Below are 15,859 nucleotides of genomic sequence, written 5' to 3'. Positions count from 1 at the left end.
CATGCTTATGTTATACAAAACTGAAAATAGCACTACTGAAATTTCTTGGTACACAGCTTGGGAAATGTTAAATAAGAGGCTTGTTTGTGTGAGGTGATCTTCAGTAAGCTGGGCAAAAGTAGGCTGTAAATGGTTTTTATCCTAGATGTAGGAGGCAACTCTGTAAAGCCTGTATCTCATTATGTGTTGTGCCCAGCAGATTCCATATTCCTTCCTTAAAGCTATTTTATATGGCCCTTGGTTTTCAGTTTTCTAATATCTCTTCCACCTGAGGTCTTTCCACAGGACTCTTTCACTCTGAGGCATGACCTCTAAGTATGTCCTTTCAGCAAGAATCTCCATTTTCTTTGCAGTTGGCACAGGCCAAATGTCAGCTTTTGAGCCATGTCACCCAGTTGCACAGCTGGATTTGTACAAGGACTCTATAAAACTGGCAATTTCCTTCCAACTCTTCTGTGTTCCAGAAGGGACTGAAATGTTTTGATGATCCAGCTACCTATCAAATATGCATGTTACTTGAAAAAGAATCTTTGTAGCTACATTAATGTATTTCTCAGTCCTGATACTCGGGGTAAACTCAGGACTAATGTACCTGGTACTGCATTGTCCATAACACAACAAGGTAACTAATTGTAGGAGTTCTCAGTAATTTGTTTATCGCTCTCTGAGTTGAGGTGTCTGGACTCAGTTCAAGTCACTTCAATCTTGACTGTGGGAAAAATACCTATTTATTAATCTCTCCCTATTGCTTATGTGTGAAATGTTTTTTCTCGCTCTCTTTCCACCTTATTAAAAGCCTTTCGTCTCCTAAAATCAATGAGGCTATCAGCTGGGAATTGTTTGGCTTAACTCAGGGATTCTTTATAAGTTTTTCACAGTCTTTTCTGTTACCCTCTTAAATTCATTTCCTTTGTTTTAATCAGATATTCTTTTTGCCTGGGATATTTTTTTCACTGTTAGCCAGATGGCTAGGCAGATACACACATCAGCAGCCCTCTGAACAGAACACTAAGCGATAGGTGACTGAGCTTAAAACAAAGACCTCTCTTTTTCCTCTCTGCCAATTGAAATAGAATAGAATAAACCAGGTTGGAAGAGGACTCTTTCCAGCACTGTGACCAGCAAAGTGGTAGCATGTGCTATGACCAGGCTGCAGGATGCAGGCAGTTGGCTGGCCAATATATTTATGTGGACTGGTGAGCCCATTGTTTGAGATCCACTTGTCTTCCATCATTGCACAGATTAATACGTGGCTCCTACTGCTTCTAGCCACTGACTTCTGCAAACCTCATAGGGCCTCTCTGTCTTTGAGACTTTCTTTCCTAATTTAGCTTGTTTCATATTGGTGAATGAGTTCAACATGATTTAGAGGCCAGATGTGATAAACGCAGATATTTTGTTTTCTTAGGAAGATAAGATAAAAATAGTTAAACCGATATGCCAAGGGGGGCACTCTTCTTCTTCCTTGTTTTCCCTGTGTTGTATGTTGGGTTGAGATGTTGGCAATCCAAAGAGCAATTCACTTGATGTGTTGAGTGTGAAGTATAAGATAGACAGAAGCAATTATAAAAGCAGAGACTAGAGGGGTTTTGGCAAAAAGAAAAGTGGAAAGGAAAGGAGGATGTTATAACATTTTGGCAAATGTTGGAGGCAGGAAAGTAGTTTGTGCAGAAGACAGTAATTAAAACAGTTACTAATGAAGATCTAATTCAATATTTAGAGAAGGCTGCAGAAAATCAGGTATTTGGACAATCTTGAAGTGAAAACATCCCAGATAACCGAGGGATGATTATTGAATGAGAAGGAAGGGAGATAGGCTGCCAAGTCAGTGAGGAAAGAAGAATAGGCAAAGGAAGGAAGAGAGACAATGGTCTAGAAAGAAGGAAAAGAAAGGTGGATAATGAGTATAAAAGGCTAGAGAAAAGTGTTCAGAAGAGCCTGTGTACTACAGGCAGTCTTTGGCTTCATTTGTTTGTTTTTCATATTTTCAGCCCAGTGTGTGCTGTGCTTGGAACTCTTATGCATCCAGACATTTTGTTTTCCCAGAGCCTCAGGATGTCCTCCTTAATCCTGGTTAGTGATTATTAACACTGACACTATTGTCATGCTAATTGAAAAGTCAAACTTTAAGCCTGAGTACTTACAGAACCTTTGGCACTATTTTACATGATTTTTCTCAAGCAATTTACTTGAGCAAATCAACAGTGTTCAAAAACCTTCTTATTAAAGGTGATTTGAGTGAAATTAATTTCTAGCTCATCTTCTGTTTTTAGGTAGGTGAACTTTATCATGACTATTTACAGAAAGCTTGTTGTTGAATGCAGTGCTCAAGTAAAAAGTAAGGAGAAACAGCATTGTAAACAGGAGGTAACTTAAGCAAGGGCAGTGATGACTTTGTACACAGGCAGAGAGTACTGATGTCTTCACTAGGGTTTGACAGTGGCACGCTGTTAGGTGTTAGTTAAATCACTGAGGGGAAAATGTGTGCGTATCTCATTAGCAGCAAAGACAAAGCCACAGTGTCCTTCCTTCCCCTCCTCTGGATCCTGCCTATACTGGCTCTTTAGAACATGGAGCTATTCAAGGTTCAGAGGAACCATGATGTCATTTTTCACAAAGCATGACCAAAATGCTTTCAGACATGGCAATAATATAACTGGATTTTTGCAGCCCAGAGCCTGAGATGATAAACCCAAACCAGCCTCACCTAGTGCCATGCAGGATGTCCAGATACCATGATCTGGCATCAGGAACATTGAGAATGCTCAGAGACATCTCACCGTCTCGTTTACACTACTATAGTTGTGCAACTGGTTCTGTTACTAGATCGTGCTGCTCACATTCACACAAAGGAAGAAGAGACTGATGCAGACCTGAGCTGAGTAAATTATATCTTTAAGGCTGGGACAAAGGATGTCTGATAGTAATACTCTTTATGATTCCTAAGGGCAGTACTCTGAATTCATTGAAACATTTATCATACCACCTTACAATCTGTTACAATTTCCAGCTCTTTCTAAAACAACCTCTATAGTACACTAATGAAAGTTCATCTTTCCTAATTTATTACTTCTCAATGCTGCTGTTCTTCCCTAGCCTTTAAAGTGCAGAGTATGAGCCAGGTTACATCTCTTTCATTCTTCTAGGTTTGCAAATGTACAGTGCCTTTACCTTCTTATTTCCCATAAATGTTATTTTCTTCTTCCTTCATTCTGTTGGTACCTGGATTTTGCAGCTAATATATAAGCAATTCTAGAGTTCCATGAGTGTTACCAGACATCCTGTGGCTCTTTTTTGTTTCCAGAATATATGGTTATTGCAAATAGGGATGTTCTAGCACCTGATCAGTGACAAGTGAGTGCAAACCAAGGAAATGTCTTTTTGTCATCTTACTAAAAGCCACACGTATGAGGTTTGCATGCAGAGATTCTGATGGGGTGGGAATTTGAGTCTTTTTCTCCGTTTTTGTACTATATCTGTCTTCTTTCAAGCCCCTGACAGAAGAATTCATGTCTGAAGCAGGGGAGGAAGTACAGTTACTGAGAGAAAGGAGCACGCCAAGGTAGCAGTGAGCTGAACTAGTGGATTTTTGTCAGAGGTTTTAGAAGCACCGTGTTTCTGTGAGCAGGCAGTGATGTTTATTGGAATGGAGTTGATATACAGTCAGTTGTCATTATTAATAAAAAGAGTTATAAATTACTTGGGTGAAGTATGGATTCTGTATTGCAGAAGTCAGTGGGAGCTCGTGCCGGTTCCTTAACATAAGATAACATAATTCTGGATTCACAACACAGAAAGGTTATTTTTTCTCCTGCTATTTTTGCCCTGTATGTTATTGAAATATTTTGACACCCTTAATTTGTTACAGGCTGGTGTACAGGCAGCCTCAGAGAGGACACTTCCCTTACTCTTTCTGCTAGTGTTCTTCCAGGCACTTAGTAAAACAGCAGGATTTCTTAGTTTGTATTAATGAGTGCAGTTAGGCTGCTGTCACCATGTGACATTCAAATCATATTTAAAATTATGACATCAATATTATTCATAAGGTCAGGCATGTCACAGTTATCCTTTTATTAAAATTAAAGACCTCAGAGCTGTGGGTTAATAAGCTCTTAGATTGCTTATTGTCATTTAAGGGCATGGATGAACGTGGCCCGTGGTACTTAAGATGGAAATACTATCTTCACACTATGATAGCAAGAATGCTTTTGCTGGTCACCAGAAATATTTCCAACCCTATCAATACATCACCATTAGTTGTGGAGAGTTGGTTACGTCTTGTAAGATATTTATTTGGTTCCAAGAGTTGCACTTCTAGAGCAACTTGTGCTGAAAGCTCTGAAAGTTCTTGTGACATACAGTTATGGGTAATAGATTTTAGAAGCTTTAAGTCACAGACTGTGTTTGTGACAAAGGTGGGAATTGTGGCTCCCGTTCCCTGGCTTTCAGGAGTCCCTCCCAGGGCTATGTGGCTTCTCAGTGTGGTTTCTGATTTACAAGCACTAAGCTAGCAGTTGTTATTTTTCTAATACCTCTCAAATAAAATAAAACTAAAAAAGGCTGCAAGCCTCCAAAAATACTTTTCAACAACAGTTGCATTTCTGCATCTTCTAATCTAATGTTTGAGCAAAGTTTCAATCAGAAGATGGAATGAGAAAGGTAAAATCAATACTTGTAACAGCTATTGCGAGGCGTGTAGTGCTTATAGATTTAAATATAGAAACAGTTTATTCTGGGGTGTTTATCAGTGTCAGAGCCAAGAGACTTCCACAAGGAGGAAACCAGTGGGTTGTTGACAATAAAACCACAGCTATCTGACGTGATGTAATTGTCGATGTGGTTAGGAAAGTAATTTAATTGCAAAATGCAGAAATAAAAAGTAAGTAGAAATAAAAATGAAAATCTCCCCCTAATGTTTCTGGGCTTGGTTCCCTAATGGAGCTTTCACAGAAATAGCTGATCCCTATATTTGACTTCTCTACTCAAATGTGTTCTCCCAATTCTAATAGATTTTTTAGATACAATTATACTCTCAGGTTAAGTTAGATATTGGTCTGTCTCTAAGCACATTGAACCCATTCGAGGTCGTTCAAGGTATACAGCCATCGTTTAAACTTTGTGCCTAGCTTTATGAAAGTAGAGAAGAGATTTAGGCTGAAACTTCTGTAAATCCAAATACATTTTGCTAAAAAAAGAATACTTCCCTGATGTTTAAAAACATAAGGTAGAACAGCAGCTGTTATTACATCCTGCATTGTCTAGAAATGCAAATACAATGTGCTGAATGCAGTAGGTGAAACCCTGGCACAGCTTTCCCTGACTTCATCAGTTTTGATGTTAAGAATTGTGTTACTGGCTGTAATCAGATGATTCACATTATTGCTCTCTGTAGTAATAACACAGAGTGCAGGAGAAAACCAAATCTGGCATAGATGCAAACTATATTTACTGCTGGGATGTCTCTGGTTTTAGCACTTTTCTGTAATGGTTGATTATTAGGTCATAATGATCTGAATTTTTGAAGTCCCTGCAAACAGCCTTGTGCACAGCTTTCAGTACAATTGGTGTTTGTCACGGGCAGAAGAAATCTTGCAATAAACAATTATGAGATTCCCAGATTAAAGGATGAATAAGATCTGCTTTCCTCTCCAGAACTATTTTCCTGCAAATAGAACTACCTCCTGCCAGCATTATAAATTCTGGGAAAGGTGTCTGCTCTCTGCGAGCCTCCATCAGCAGCCAGGCAGCGCTGCCCACCTTAGCTCCCCTTGGGGGATTCCTGCTGCTTCTCTTCCTTGTGAAGCAGTCAATTAGGAGCAGGGGAAAAGGCAAATTTTTCAGCAGACAGGTATGGAAACTGCCTAACAAGGAAGTCAGTCTTCAGAGAAGGAATTTCCTCCTTTTATCATGCTAAAGTTTATAACCTCCACTCTCTCTTAGGACTGAATGTGTGGTACCACACTATTTAATACCACTACTCCACCAGGTGAACCTATCCATTGTTCCTACTCACAAAAGATTCGTGCTTTCAGCTCTTGTCCAGTCTGTTCATTGAACTATCTGCACGAGAGTGCCTCTTTGTATTAAAAGAAAGAAAAGATGATGTCAGGGAAAAAAAAGGAAAACAATATCGAGAAAATAAGTGTTTGTGGTAAGAGAAGCAATTCAGTCATTACATCCTGGAGGGTTTCTAGCAAAACATTAGCAGCTGCTAAACACAAGCACATTGCCAATTGTATCAGTGGTCGAGGTACAAACAGAGTTAAAAACAAATTCCACAAGCAAAAAAAAAAAAGAAAAGAAGAAAGCTTCATTTAAAACAAAAATGTCTTATCTGCTATTGATAGATATCCCAGCTGCAAAATACTGAGCACAGTAAAACACCTTCTGGCATCTTACAGGTACAGCATTGTTTTAGGAGAAGAGATTACCATCTCTGTTCTTTTATCTGAGTTCTGCAGTGGTGCCTCAAAGCCATCTTAAAAGTTTACTGACTACAACTGAACTTTCTGATTGCATGATCGGTTTGCAACCCATCTTATGTTCCCTTTGATATTTCTGTGGTGTTTGTACAAAGCAGTGAACCACGAGATGCGGGTTTTGCTTTCCTCCATTTCTTTGGGCGTTACTCAGCTAAGCAGAGCACAGTGCAGCTGGCTGCAGATGATGCCCTTAATGGTAATAAAAACACTAAAATCTATCTCAGGGCAGAAAAGATACTTTAAACTATTTAAATAAATAGATATGATCCATCTGCATAAACAGACTCCATCTGAAATTAAAACCAATAATATTACAATCCTGTTACATTTTTGCTGATTACAGTATTTTATTGAGGATTTACATTGAAGTCTGATCTTTAGCTTAAATGGGCTGATATCATTATCCATTAAAAAAAAATATATTGAGAAATGTTTCACTCATGCTGGGCAGACCTCTGTCTAACAGACAGTAAAGCCAACATTTAATACCATCTGGGGGACTGACCACTGCATAAATAGAATCACAGAACGGCTCAGGTGGGAAGGGACCTCAGAGATCATCTACTCTAACCTCCTGCCATGGGCAGGGACACCTCTCAGCTAGACTCAGCTGTTCAAGGCCTTATACAGCCTGGCCTTGAACACCCCCAGGGAGGAGGCATCCACAGCCTTCCTGGGCAGCCTATTTCAGAGTCGCATGATCCTGGTACTGAAGAACTTCTTCCTCAGTTCCAGTCTAACCCTGCTCTCCTTCGGCTTCAAACCATTCCCTCTTGTCCTGTCTCTAGACACCCTCATGAAAAGTTCCTCTGCAGCCTTTCTGTAGGATCCATTCAGCTGTTGGAAGGCAGCTCTGGGATCCCCACAGAGTCTTCTCTTCTCCAGGCTGAACAACCCCAGCTCCCTCAGCCTGTCCTCACAGCAGAGGCCCTCCAGCCCCTGGATCATCTTTGTGGCAGTAATCTCCCTTGTGTGATATTTCATAGGTAGAGTTAATGTTTTAGCCACATGATAATAAAATAAAAATAATCCTAAGAAACAGTAAAAACAGCAAAATACACAAATTAAATGAGAAAATTAATATATTCCTAGATGAGCCTTTGAAATGGGAGTAAGAATTGTGAAACATTTGACATTAAAATTGCATGATGAATTAGGTTAATTAACTGGAAAAGTTACTAATCTCCAGAGCCTTGTAGCTTTGGGAAAGGGAGATGACAAAGACTATCTGGGAAAAAAAGGACAATACTTTATTCATGTAGATATCTCAATGGAGCCAAAAGGAAGAGTTCTGTACTCGGGCTGCTTTTCCAGTGCTACCCGATACTATTATTATCAGCGAGGTAGGATAAACCTCTCCACTGCTTTTTCATTCAAATCTTAATTCACTGCAGTTAGGTTATGCACAGGAACTGCTTTTTAGTCTGCTCTTCCCAGGAATTCATAGGCACTTTTGTCCTGAAGCCTACCAATAGTTTTGAGTGATGCTGTTTAACATGTGCTGGCACTTTTAGCAGGTAGTTTTGTCACAAGAAATAATATGTGTATCTATTTTGATGAATCGTTTCTGTTTCCAAATGCCAGGGGAATATAAAAAAATCCCATAAAATTCTGTGACACAAGCATCCAACCTTCTATTTTTTATTTCATTAGTAAAATGGAGGATTAGAATCATAACTTTTTCCAGCCTGGATGTTTTTAAATGAAAAATTACTGTTGTTCCCTCAGAGCGTGGTTATTTGAAATGGAAACATTAGGTCTATTGCTTAAAAAAAGTCTATAAAATCACTGCCCATGTTCAGTTTTCAGTGCAACCTTAGGAAAGATCGTAACAAAGGCATTTGATTTCAAATGAAGAAAGAATTTGGGCAGTGATCACGATGTGGTGTAACAGATATGAGCACTTAGCCTGCAAAGGTAATCTTAGCAGTGACTGAAGGGAGCAGGTTTTCTGTTTCACGGTGCACTGGCTCTACCTTATTTTTCTGTCCCATTACCATGGCAGCTGACAGGCCAAGCCACTTCTGCATGGCATTTTGGCAGGAGTGAAAGAACTTAGACTTGCTAAGTGTCACATAGTTTACCACAGCCAGCCCATACCTCTGCAATGACATTTATTGAGCACATGTACCAGGGAGAGACGCTCCAGCACCCTGTGATTGCATAGTGGGTACCACGACCACACCAGCCAGCAGGCCTTCGTCACAGCATGGCAGAGAGGCTTTGGTGTCCTGCAGTGTGTGTATTCTCAGACTCCTCATCATGCTCCACAATAGAACTTGCTATGCTGGGAATTTTTAGGTTCTCTGTGGTGAGTTGTCTTTGGTTGGCTGCCAAAAGCCCACCCAGCTGCCTTCACTCCCCTTCTACACCCGCAGAGCAGAGGAAGCACCACAAAAATGCTCAGGGATTAAATTTAGCAATGACTGTCGCGTGTCCAAAGCCCCTCCATGGGTGCAGGGAAGTATCTGCTTCCCCTTCCCTGCTTCTCCCCTGGCATCCCTGGTCTCAAGCTATTCCTCACATCTTTCCACTCACTCCTCACTACCAGGCAGAGGTTTGTCCTTCCTCAAATACATTTCCCAGAGGTGCCATGAGCCTCTCTGACGCAGCCATGGTCTGTGTGTGGAGCCATGGTCTGTGTGTGCCCTGGCAGTCAGCTGGAACCGGCTGGGTCCGGCACCAGGCCTCTCAAGACACAAACTTGTGGTGGGTGGCAGGAGAGCAGCCAGCAGCACCCTACCTACCAAAACCAGATCCTTGGATCTAAAACCACCTTCCACATTGGTGTCAGACCTCGTGTGTGCTCCTGACAGCACCAGAAACTGCCTGGAGCTTTGCTGAAGGTGTTGGAGGGTGAGTGAGGCTGTCTGGAGTGCCCTCACCGAGTGCATCTCTACCCATGGGCAGCTTCACACGCAACGCGCTGCTAACCAAGCCTCCAAAGCTGGGCCAAGGGCCTTGATAAACTAGGGAATTAAGCCCTTGGCTCCCTGTCTGCCCTGCTGCCCATAAACACAGCAGAGTGAGTCCTGACAGAGCTGCAGGACCTGTTTCCCTGTGATCCTGCCAAGGCACAGTGCCTCCTCCAAGCAGCTGCCAGAGCAGCTGGGGCCAGCCAGGCTCCCCGCAGCAGGACAGGAGCTCTGCTCTGCCCAGCGTGGTACAGCAGCACTGGCAATGGCATGGAGCAGGTTCACTTGGGGCCTGGGGGAAGCGACCAGAGCAGTGGTGCTGGAGACAGGCTGTGTAAGCCGTATCATCTGTCAGTCAGGTGGGCTCACGGGGCAGGACCGGGAGCTGGCCTCATTAACAGCCACAGCTTCTCTGCCAAGGCAGGCCTGGCTCCCTCCCAGCGCCAAACTCAAATACAAATCAACACAGTATGTGCAATGAGGGATTTGGGCTCACATACAAGCTCAAAACTGAGCTAACATGACAGCATGGATCATGGGGCTGCTGCATCCCATTTGGAGGTGGCCAGAGAGCCTTTGGCCCGTTTCATTAAATGGAAATTGACTCAAATGTACTCTGAGCAAAGCAGTCCAATTCTTGGCAGGCCACGGTTTGTCTCAGCTGTTATTGAATCCCTGGCCTTCAGCTAGAATAATCATCATCTTGGGATGATTTTTTAACAAAAGGAAGGACATAGCTACTCTTACAGGAAATGCAATACATCAAGGGCCCTGTCCAGCTGAAACTGCAGGAGAAACAAGGACCAGATCCTTTCCTGTGCTAATAAATACTGTAATTAAATAGCTTTTCTAGTCGGGAATTTCAAAGTGAAAACTTGCAGTTTATTTTGGGTTCTATGTCTGCTACATGAAAAACAAACCAGAAAAAAGAGCCAGTAATATGATGTCTTGCAGCAGTAACATATTCTCCCTTGTAAAGAGCTTTCTTAAAAATCATTGAGGTTTTGGAGTGAGGTGAGTACTACCATTACAAAGTTCTTTGTGAAAACTAAGTACTTTGGAAAGAGCAGAAGGGAGCATGCAAGCACATATTAATATTGATGTTTTACTCAAATCTATTTTTGTTACCCAGTCATAAGCAATGAATTGCTGGGAAACACTGAAAAGTTACAAACACTAGAGAACAAGTGGGTTATTAATTGTATTTATTGGGGTGGAGAGATATCATGGGCAATAAAGAACAAAGGGTTTCATCCATAAAGAATGCATTGAGCTGCCTCCAAAGTGATTTAGTTAATTGATCTAAAAGAAGGTTGATTCATGATGAGCAAAAGGACAAATAAATCTCAATTTAAAACTCTCAGAATGCATTCACTCAATAAACTGCATCAAGAAACACAACCAAAGCAGCTCTTCAGAAAGTTTGAGACCTTTTCTACCTGATGAAAGCACAGTAACATTGAAGTGCTTTTGTTTTGTTTGAAACTGGGCTCCTTTGGTTTGGATTTGTGGGGTTTTTTACATGAATCTTATGCTTCTGTCCCCCCAAAATATTTAGCTGCTGTGTTTGTGTAGTGAAAAGAATATTTTTACTTTACCATCCTGGTGTGGGGTTAGCAGATCACCCAGTCAGTACAGAAGGGCAGATTCACCACTGTCTCAGCCCACAAATGCCACCCGAGGGGGAGTCTGGCTGTGAAATGGCTCTTTCAGGCCTGGATCAGAGTGAAGTGTCTACAGAATGGACCAAAGTCTCACGCCAGAGTTGGGGAAAGTTCCATTGCTGATTTGTCTAACTGAGCAAATATTGTGTCACAGAACTGCAACAAGATTGAAATGATCTCAGTAAGTTCTTAGCAGAGTGGGTGGGTCTTATTTTTGTCATCTTCCCTGCCCCTTCAGCCACTTTCTGTGGCCTTACTGAACAATGAGAGTGAAGATTCCCATTGTCCTACCTTTGTCACTCTGCTCTCCTTTTCTTCGGTGGCTCCTGACAAAACCAGGAAGTTGAAATGCTTAAAATGGAATCTTATTCACAGCAGCCACTGAAACAGAATTACTCACTCAGGAATGGAACCAAGGAGGAAATGGCCTCAAAGCATTGTAAACTGTAGGCTACTTTATGCTGGGGCCTCTAGAGAAACAGCAGCAACAGCAGGCAAGAGATAGACATTGAAAAAGTATCAGACTGAGACATCTCCTTAAACGCATTTCCCAGTGTCTTTAATGAGGATCTGTGCAGCTAGAAGAGCACTTCTCCTTTAATTTCCCCTGAGGCTAGCACTCCTTTGCTGCTGCTGTTACTATTTATCTAATTGTGCATTTGCTGAGTGATGCTCTTGCAACATCAAGAACAACATATTTTTTTTTCTTTTGGGTACTTTCAGAACAATCTTTTTTAAGTTCCCACCGAAAATTTGAACTTCTTAAATCACAGGAGTCCAGACTCTCTGTTTGGGGACACAGAACCTTGGTTTCTTTCATGACAAACACATACAAACACTTTGAGAGAGGGACAGGAAAAAATACAGAGAGGGCAACTCAGAATGTTTATATTTATACACAGCAATGGTTGTTCATGTTCTCAGGGTCTTGTTGCCAGAGAGTAGGAATGAAGATGTTGAAATCTTTTAAGACTTACCTTGCCTGATGGTAGAGAAATTGCCCTATTTCCTAAATAGGTAGAGAAGTTATTAGTCTAAGGGTTCAGTGCTAGGTTATAAAACGTGTTGTGCTCTTCCACATAATGAGGACATAATCCTTCTCATACAGAAGCCTTGCAATATCTGGACTTTTACAATACAGCCACTTCTATGTGACATCTTTTCAATTACAGAGGAGTAAGAAATATTGCACAACTATTACTTGTTTGCAGATGTGGATGAGAATTTGACTGCTTTTGAGTCAAATGAATAACAATTCTACGAGTTAATAACACCTTCCAGCCACCATATCTAAAGACTTGCCATATCATCTCCAGATATGCAAGTTCCACCTGACAGAGCCATGTGCTTCTGAGAAAGATGTTTACATGCCAACAAACCTGCTTACATTCAGCATTGAAATGAAGTTTTCCTGACACCAGAATTCTGGAAAGTGTTTGTCACGTATTGCACATTTGTTTTTTCACAGGCAGGAGATGGAGCTCAATTATTTAATGGAGAGTGTGTTTATATATATGATTGCTCTGAAGAGATATTTATGGCTGGTTTTGCTCTTGTGATTAAGACTATGGTTTACATTTCAGACCAAGAACATGAGGAATGACTAAGTGTGGGAGTCTGAGGCTGCTGCTTATGGAACAGAAGGGCTCCTGATCACCCTGTGTCTCAAGTGTCCCATCACAGAGCAGTGACAAAATCAAGGTAGGGATTTTGCACTCATGTCCTTTATGTTTTATTGCACTGCAGTGTAATTAACAGGTCTGCTGTAAGAAATGTGTCTTCTGCTCATTTCCTCTGTTCTTCCGAAGACATAGAAGAGCTTTGTAAGTAAGACTAGCTTAAGCTTATCTGTTCCTCAGTAAAGAGATTATTGTGTCCTATTTATATACTGTTGAAGAGCAAATTAATGCACAGGTCTGCAATTTCAAATGTATAGCAGTTTGGAGATGAAAACTGATTGCTTGGCCTTCACTTTGTGTTGTCACCAACAGAAAATTTATACATGCATTTATGACATGCACTTGCCAGTGCCAACGTTATTAGAATTCCCTTGTTAGGTACTTTGTTACATCTACAATGTCTGCATTATGAGAGGCAAAAAGTGCTATTAAACCTCCAGTTTGCTTGGCTGCTCAAAAGCTGCTCTGAGGTAGGTATGTATGCATACGGGGATGATGTGCCAAGGCAATAGAGATGTGCTCAATTATACAGTGAGCCCAAATCAAACTACCTGCACATGGGATTCAGTAGGTTGTGTTGTTTTCTTTCCCTGAACACTCTCCTGTATCTTTTAAACTATTTTTTGTCAATTAAAGTTATTAAATTCATTAATTTGTTGAACCTTAATCTGTGTAAATCTGTTGAAGATTCTTGATCTTCAAATTCTTAACTTGCACTCGAGAGGGAAAGACTGTACGAGTAGATTTAGAGTGTATATCATACATATGTTTAGTATCATTATGCTCCTTGAGAGTTGTGTCCCTTGCATAAATTCAGCAGTTTCACCAGGCTGTGCTGGGCTCTTAGTCTCACTGCGTGTGATTTGCTTTTCTCCTGAAGAGAAACATTGCCACCTACAGACTCCATGCCCAGTTTTCATCCAGAGCAAGCCAGCATTTCACTCTGAAAAGTCACAGAAAGATGATGGCTTGGAAAATAAGCTGGGGTTTGTCTTTTTCATAAATGACATCTAAAATAGCCCTTGGAATAACTGATGACACTGATGACATCTTTCAAAATAAAAAGATGCTATTTTTTGACAGCATAAACACTTAGTTCATTAAGTCTAATGATACAGAAAAGCAATCAATATTTAACACTGGTTAATTTTGATTTGAAATTACATGAAAGTAGAAGATGTACAGCTGTAATTACTTCATGAGTAAACTGAAAAGAGTTATGCTACTTCCTTTATTTTCAAAGTGCTTTGAAAGAGCTACCAGGAGGAAGGTAACAGCATTTTACTCTCCTTGGTCCTGTACCCAAGGGATAACTTTTCCTGTTCAGCAGGAATTCTGATAGTGTTAACAAGCTCTGTGGAAGACTATCATAGACCTTGCTGTTCTGTTGCCACAATAACCTTTAGCTGCTGTTGGAAGCGTGCTGTAGGTTGACAAGTATTCAATCATTAGGTATTAACAGAATGGGGAAAAGGATACACTTGCTCTCCTAATTAACTGCGGCTGGGAACTATGTTACGTGCTGTCGAGTTGGTGTGACAATGCCAAAGGTATCAAAGTGTCTGAGGTATTGGTGCACTCCAGGGGCACAGAGGTAACTCCCAGTCAAGTTAGCTGGAAATGAGGACTCAGGCATTTCCATTCCCTTTGCAACTTGTGTGTTTTAATCAAGCTAATGCAACAACTCCTTAAGATACATCTAGACAGAATAGCAGGTAGCCTTCCTGGTGAATTATTCAGTTGTCTTCCTCTCCACCTTCAGTCTAATGCAACTTTCAGAGGTCTTACATCCAAGAGGATTGTGCCTCTAATTCCTGTCCCAGGAAGGAGTCCAGACTTCTGACTAGCACACTACATTCAAGGAACTAAGTTTTGATCTCTAACTGGTGTCCCAGGGATTGGAACACAATAGGGTTCTTTTAGCTATTTTTTTGTAGAACCATAGAATGGTCCAGGCTGGAAGGGACCTCCAAAGGCACCTTTATTTCCCACTTAAATCACTGGATTGGAAATTCTCAGGTTTGTGCTCAGGTCGTTTAATTGTTGTCACACGTGGAATGCAATACCCACAACCAGATGGCAGGACCTGTAATGTGCTTTGGAAATAAGGTACTGCAGTGTCTCAAGACACCACTGCCCAAAAGATTAAACATAAAATATACATTTTATTACATCACCCTGCATTGTTTCAGTCCTGTTGATCAGCACCTGGAAACCCACAGGTGAATCAACTATAGATGATGACCAGCAGGGCACACTATCTGTATCATCAGAGTAAGAAAACAAACACAGGGGTCGCTTACAACAACTGCACGCTGTGGTCTCTGTGGGAACTCTCTTACTAAAGGTAGTAGAATCAGAGGGGAGCAAACTTTTTGGTAACTGTTAGAGTTGTTACTCTCCTGGTGAAACAAGAATGAAGAAAGCCCCCCAGCTGCTCCTGACAAAGCTACACTCTAGCATGAGCAGAGCAGCTGATTGTGTAACCCTGAAAAGCTGGTGACATAGAAAGACTTTCCCTAGGGTTTCCTCTTGCTGCTCTGTTGAGTTCTACATTTTCTCTCCAGAGAGCCATCATGACCTCCTCTCATACCTATCTATTATAAATATGTACGCTCCCAGAGGAGCTGAATTGCTCCAAGCCACAATTAGCTTTCTGCTACATTCTGATAGCAGAAGACAGGAAGGTCATTGCCTTAGTCCCTGACCAAAAAGAACTTAAAAAGTGTGTGTGGGAAGGGGGGGAACAATACAAACCCCCCACCTGTTCATATTGCCTACAGTTAAAAGCTTGTTTTATGTGGTAATAGCTTGAGTTTCTGTATTGATTATGCCCACATACTAAATCCATGTTTCAAATGTTTCTACACAATACTCTGGGTTTCTAGTAACACCTGATCCTCCATAGTGGGAAATGCATGACCTCCAAGGCAGCCAGTCAAGAGGGAATGATGAAGGGCTTAATTACTTCCCCCAGCTAGCATCAATTAGAAGCAGTTGCTGTGAAAACTTAAATCCCAGAGGGCAGCAAGGGCAGAAGTTACTTCGGAGGACTTGGGGTTGCCATAGAAGAAATGCAGGAGGGAAGACTGCTGCTAGTGAGGTAAGCATTAAAATGT

Source organism: Melanerpes formicivorus, unplaced genomic scaffold (assembly GCF_026170545.1).
Source record: "Melanerpes formicivorus ecotype bairdi unplaced genomic scaffold, bMelFor1.0.p_v2 SCAF_37, whole genome shotgun sequence".
NCBI classification, from domain to species: Eukaryota; Metazoa; Chordata; class Aves; order Piciformes; family Picidae; genus Melanerpes; species Melanerpes formicivorus.
This window is presented reverse-complemented; position numbering follows the sequence as displayed.